Source organism: Dasypus novemcinctus, chromosome 18 (assembly GCF_030445035.2).
Source record: "Dasypus novemcinctus isolate mDasNov1 chromosome 18, mDasNov1.1.hap2, whole genome shotgun sequence".
Lineage (NCBI taxonomy): Eukaryota > Metazoa > Chordata > Mammalia > Cingulata > Dasypodidae > Dasypus > Dasypus novemcinctus.
Window position 1 is genome coordinate 4,434,751 of NC_080690.1, and position 6,285 is coordinate 4,441,035.

Sequence of the window (6,285 nt, forward strand, 5' to 3'; positions counted from 1 at the left end):
CCACACTCTCACAGCCACCCTAAATGGAGCTGGGGAAACAATTCATTCCTTCAGAGGTGGTGCTTAGGGGTTATAAATAGACACCCAGCGGGCTCCCGGGCACACGGGGCCCTGAACATGTTCTGAGGGAAGACGCTGGAATCTTCCGGACACGTGCTCCGGCCCCAGAGCGTGGGGAGTCCCAGCCCTCACCACCGAGCGGCCAACCAGCCGAGCATTCTTCTGGAAGAAAGGCCGGTCTCCCCGTGCTTATAAACGCGCACACTCCTTGTTCTCAAAGGGCCTCCTTGAAAAGGAAACCGCTCGATTCTGGAGCGAGACCATCATTTGAGCTCCCGAGCCGCTCACACCCACCCCTGCGCGGCCAGTTGTTTCCGGCCGCCAGGCCCCGTTAACAGAGCCTTCTGCACAGCTGCCCATCCAGCCGGCCAGCCCGCCCCTCCAAGCCAGCCAGGGCCCCGGGGCAAGCCTCCTCAGCTTCCTAGGGCAGCGGGTCTTACATGCAAGCCTGCAGCAGAACGTGCTGGAAGACTTGTTAAAACACAGACTGCTGGGTCCACTGCCCAGAACTTCCGATTCAGAGGGTCTGGGGCAGGGCCCGAGAATCTGCGTTTCTAACACCTTCCCAGATGATGCTGATGCTGTGGCCCAACTTGAGAACAGCCTCTCCAGCCTCCCTTGGGTGTCCCTTAGACTCTGCTTCCCACACTTCGTCCCTTCCCATAACCCCCTTCCCCACTTTTGCCCTACTTGCTACCACCTACTTGTACTAATACGTATTTCATAATTTAAGTGATACACTCTTTTGGCTCAAATGAATTTATATTTAAAAGGAAACTTTGTATCACTTCCACTCACAGAGAACCCGATTACTTCTTCCCTCAGCAGAAGGTGAGAGTGAAAATAAACACGATGGAGACAGAGCAGGAATTTACCTCCCCGCTGGGTGCCGTTACCTGCCAAAGTCCCCAATCCTTTGGTGGAAAAGCCTCTCTCTCTTTGCTGTGAAGAGTTGAGGGTGTGTGTCGGGGCAGGGGGGGGGAGTTAGACAGGCTGGCATCCCCTGAGACTTGCCATATGCAGAAGGACCAAGAGAGAATCAAAAGAACAGCTCTTGGATTTGGGGGGACTGGCTGCTGGGTCTGTGTACCTTGGGGACCACACTTTGGGGGGACACTGCTTATTCCCGAGTGCTCTGTTCTAAGTGCAAACGCGGCCACGTTACTGTCCTGGGTGAATCTGTGCCCCGCCGCCCTGCCAGGTGGCACCCCTCCGCCCTCAGCACAAACCACAGTGGGGTCAGCATGCCCCCTCCACACACCCTGGGACTCCAGCTCTGCCAAACCCGTTGCCCTTCTCTGAGGGTCCCAGGTGCTTGGCCAGCTCCAGGCTTTTGCACACAAATGGTCCCTTGACTCCATACATTCATGCCAACGCTCTACTCACCCACCATCACCCTTCCCTGCCTGCAAAATGCTTCCTCTCTGCTCTAGGAGAACTGCTCGGGGCCTTACCCGAAGGGGACAGCTACATTCCAGAGTCACAATCCAAAAGAAATGCACGTGGTTCTTCCCAATCAAAAGAACACTTAAGGCAGGGTCGATGCTGGGACCACTTGACTGCAGGCCAAATGGAAGCCCCATTCTTTCCTTCTGGGATCTTGCCATTGGGCACTCAGTATAGGACATGTTCCAGAAATTTGGATCGAACATGGGAGATTTCATAATTTATATTATTTTTTTTTAAATGATGGCCCAGAAGTTGCACAACCCTGATGAGGCCCTTTTTCTTTTTTCCTGGCTCTGTGGTTTTGATCTAAGCTGATGCAGCACTTGAGACAATCAGAGAAGATAAATCTCCCTGGACCAGACTGTGCCAATCCGCCTGTCCACACAGTCTTCTGTCCTTTCCAAAGAGGCACGTCTGTCCAGCAATCCCACAATCACACAGTGCAGGGTACAAACCTGGCTAAGGTCTCAGGATTCCAGTGGCAGCCGTGACTCAGGGCGGAAACCCAACACCTTCCACCAAGCACCCTGATGCCAGGAGCTCCCTGTGCCCATGGAGAAGGACCTCAGCGTGTTTTGGAATGAGCGACCTGGGTGATGCTTCTTTAAGAAGGAAATCAAGAAAAGAGGCCATGGGTTCCCCAATAAGTTAAACGCAGAATTACCATAACCCGGCAATTCCACTCGTAGGAATATAGCCAAGAGAAATGAAGGCAGGCACGCAAACATTCTTGTCACTGATGATCATAGGAGCAATGGCCACAAGAGCCAAAAGGTGGAAACTACCCCTGGTCCACCTGAATGGAGAAACAAAATGTGGTCCCTCCATACGATGGCAGAGCATTCCACCATCAAGAGGCAGGAAGTCCTGGGGAGCCAATGTGGCTCAGTGGCTGAGCACCCACTTCCCACAGACAAGGTCCCAGATTCAATCCCCAGCCCCATTACCTCAAAAAAAGGAATGAAGGCCTGATACACGCTCCAATACGGGTACACCTTGAGGGCCTTATGCTGCATAAAAGAAGCTGGACATAGAAGACCCCATATTGTAGGAGGCCCTGTGCTGACACGTCCAGCATAGGCAAACCCATAAAGACGGAAAGCAGACCAGCGGTTGCAGGGACTGGGGGAGGGGTGGGAGGGACCATTAACAGGCCCAGAGCTTTCCCTTGGGGTGAAGAAATGTTCCGGAACTAGATAGTCGTGATGGTTGCACAACAAACACTGAGAATGTAGTAAATGCCACTGGATTATATGCTTACACATGGATTAAAGTTTTTTATGTTTATATGCACTTTACCCCAATAAAACTTTTCTTCAAAGAAAAAAAAGATAAGCAGAGCCAAAAACCCAAAATAGTTTCTATTTCTTGGGCCTGGTTTGCCCATAAAACCCAATTTGCAAAGCGCTGCCCATCGGTTATCTCCAGGTGACTTCCTCATTCCTAAGCCAAGACCCCCCCCCCCCCCCCCCCCCCCCGCAAAGAAAACAGAAGCTTAACACCGGCCAGGCAGAACATCTCACTTGCTTCCCCCTTCGCCCTCTGTGAGCGTCTCCTTTCCACCCCCTCGATGGAGCAGCTTTCCACTCTCTGGCTGGGATGCTGCCCCGTTCATGAGTAAAACCAGGAGATCCTAAATTGCATGAAAAGTTTTTCTTTGAGCGGGGAGCAGGCAGGCACGGAAGCACCTCACACACAGAAAAGCAACGTCCCCGCTCCTGCAAGGCCAGAGCAGACAGTGCCCAGGGTCCTGCTAAAAGCCAGTTTCCAAATGGAAACTGCCAAAGGCCAGCTATGCCATTTGGGGTCTTTGAGGGATGGAGGGAGAGGGTTTAAGAGACCTCACGTTCCTTCCAGTACTTTCCACTTGACTCCAGGCCCTCAGGTGGGAGGCAGAGCTCTCAAGCCGAGGGGATGGGGGTCCTGGAGTCTGGGTCTCTGTGCACTGACGTGGGTGCCTGCCCGCAGCGTGGCCCTCAAGAGCCTGAGTCAGCACCCCCCCTCCTGGCCCAGCACCCAGTCCCTGCCAACGTGAAATCCCCCACAGTGCGCGAGGAACCTTGGCTGGGAGCAAGCTCTGCTGTGACCGCCACGTGGGAAGTCCTGGGAGGAGAACCTCCTTCCAGAACCCAGCGGGGTGGCAGCTCTACTGGCATGCTAGCTGTGACACCTTGGCTCTGAGCCTCAATTTACTCCTTTGTTAAGAGGAGGTGTGATGGTTAGGCTATTGTGTCAACTCGGCCAGGTAACTGTGCCCAGTTGTTTGGTTAAGGAAGCCCTGGGCTAACTGTAATACAAGGACATTTATGGACTTGAGTCACCATTGACTTTACTGCAGTGGTAAATCATAGCTAGCTGGTCATAATTATATCCATCAGGGAGATTGCCACCAGCAATGAGTGATGCTTATCACAATCAGTTGAATGCCTTAAAAGGGGAAGTGATTCCAGCATTGAGAGAGAATTTCCCAGCTCATCTTTGGACAGCCAGCGTCTCCCAGAACTCATCGAGAACCTTCCCTGGACTTTCACTGCAGCCCCTGTTGCAGCCTGCCTGTGGAACCTGGACTTATGCATCCCCACGGCTGCATGAGAGACTCTTATAGAATTGCATACTATTGGCAGATATTTCTTGCTGACTCTGTTTCCCTAGAGAACCCTGACTAATAAAGGAGGGTCGTCCAGTGCCCACCTCACAGAGGAGTAAACGAGCTCCAACTGGGTGTGGGATAAATGCCAGCTGCTGGCATTATAAAGATTGACTTAAAGGACTCGTCACAAATCACAACCACCCTCTTCATTTCCCCTCTCTGGGAGCATCGCCCAACTGTTTTATCTGCAGCCCCTCTCAGACAAAACACCACCATGTGGAGGTCAGGTTCAGAGACCGCGTTAGCAGCTGGCCAGAGAAGTGTCTTCCAGGAGGCGGGCTGGGGGGCTGGGAGCCAGACGACCTGCGCTTGACAGCCTCACAGTGTTACCGCGGGCATGCCTCTCTAGCCTCAGGTTCCTCATCTGTGAAATAGGGATCAAGAGGCCCTCTGCCCAGGTGTGTGGCGGGGACGATAAAGCAGATAAGGCGGGTGGCTCCTGGCACACCTGCCCTGCCAGCCACGCCGCCTCTGTGGCCTCCCGCACCTCCTGCTCCTCTCCCCACGTGGTAACAGCCAGATCAGGGGCAGGGGCAGGAAATCAGGTGCCTGCCACACAGACTCTGGGGCAGATCCCCCTCGTTGCCTTTGGGGGAAATGACCCCCCCGCCCCCGTCTTTCCTGCAGGACTCTCGTCTCTCACCCCTCTGACCCAGGTGGGGCAGGTAGGCTCACCCGGTTCCGGCCGGCCGGCCACCAAAGGTTCGAGGTGGAAACTCACACCTCTGGTCTGGGCGGAGGCCGCCGGGTGTTTGCGCAGACTCCCGGCTGCTTCTCAGCCAGAGCAGCAACTTGGCCTTGAGCTGAATAGACCCAATTTAAGAGCTTCTAGGCTGCCGTGAGTAGGCGGCGGCTAAGCCCGCGGCTGGACCCTCCCAGCCTTGGAGAGGGAGCTTCTGGGTCGGCACCACGTAGACTGGCTCACAGCGACACCCCGGGACCCAGAGCCAAGTCCTCAGCTCCCAGCACCCCCTCCCCACTCGACAGGAGTTGACAAGGACACCCAGGTGGCTAGGGGATGGTGGAGCCCGTTTCCCCAGCCCAGGGGTCCTCTGACATGCCCCAGCGCCCTGCCACCTCCACCTGGAGCTCTGGGGTCAGGCAGGGCCGTTCCAGCCGCTGCGCCCCTGGACGTCACCTCCCTCGCCCTCGGTTTCCTCACCTAAAGCCTGGGGGTGGGAAGGCTGCCCCGCAGGCTGGTCGCGGACACGCATAAAGGGGCGTGGCCTTGCAAAGACGCGCTGCTGTGACCATCCCATCCTCCGCACGTGGGAAGAAGCCCCAGGCGCCTGTCGCATCCACGCCATCAGCCTGGCCCTGAGTGACGCCCGCCGTGCACCCAGGAGCGCCAACCGCACGCGTGCCCGGCCCCCAGGAGCCCGTCTGCGGGCAGGCGGCTCCCAGCCCGCCCCGTGTCGCCGGCTGCGCCTTGTCCTCCGCGAGCCTCAGGGTCCCGGGGCGCCCGGCGCGGCGCGGAGGTGTTGGCACGGTCCCGGGGCGCGCGCGGTAAAGCCCGGGGAATGGGGACTGCTCTGGTTACCTCTGCCCCGACGGCCGCCCTCAGAGAGCAGAGGGGACCCGGAAAGCGGATCGCGACCTGCAAAGCGGGTCGGGACCTGCACAGAGCAGGCGACGCCCGCAGGCGGGGACCCCCGGCGCGCTTACCCCGGCTCCCCTCGCGCCGTCGCCGGCGTCTCCCGAGTCGAGTGGCGGCAGCTGCGCAGGGGCGCGGGACCCTCGGGGCGCTGCGGGAAGCGAGCGCTGGCCAGCGGGTCTCGAGTGGGTCGGGGGGGCCCCGCGCGCCGCCTCTTGTAGGCCCGGGAGGGGGCGGAGGCCACGCCCCCTCCCGCCCCGCGGCGCTGATAGGCCCGCGCCGCCCCGGCCCCGCCCAGGCCCCGCCCCGTGGGCGGTCCGCGCGGAAGGAGGCGCGGGCGCGAGTGCAGGCCGGGGCAGGGGGCGCTCGCGGGGTCCTCGGCGCGACCAGACAAGGGTCGTTTCGTCGAGCGCTCGCGATGCGCCCGGCGCCGGCGAGGCCTGGCCGTCGGGGGATGCAAAGCTCCGAGGCCCGAGCTCTGCGAGTGGCAACCCGAAAACGGGCGCAGGTCGGCGCCCTCCGGGGACGCCCC

At 58.3% G+C, this 6,285-nt stretch overlaps 1 protein-coding gene across 1 annotated transcript in view; it reads right to left on the minus strand.

The window, feature by feature from the left end:
• The window catches only part of CRISPLD2 (cysteine rich secretory protein LCCL domain containing 2), a 77,839-nt gene extending 71,904 nt beyond the window's left edge, over positions 1-5,935 (minus strand). The window contains exon 1 of the mRNA XM_058279636.2: positions 5,825-5,935. The gene's annotated coding sequence lies outside the window, so the exon portion shown is untranslated. The remainder of the gene's footprint in view (positions 1-5,824) is intronic.
• Positions 5,936-6,285: the final 350 nt, after the last annotated feature.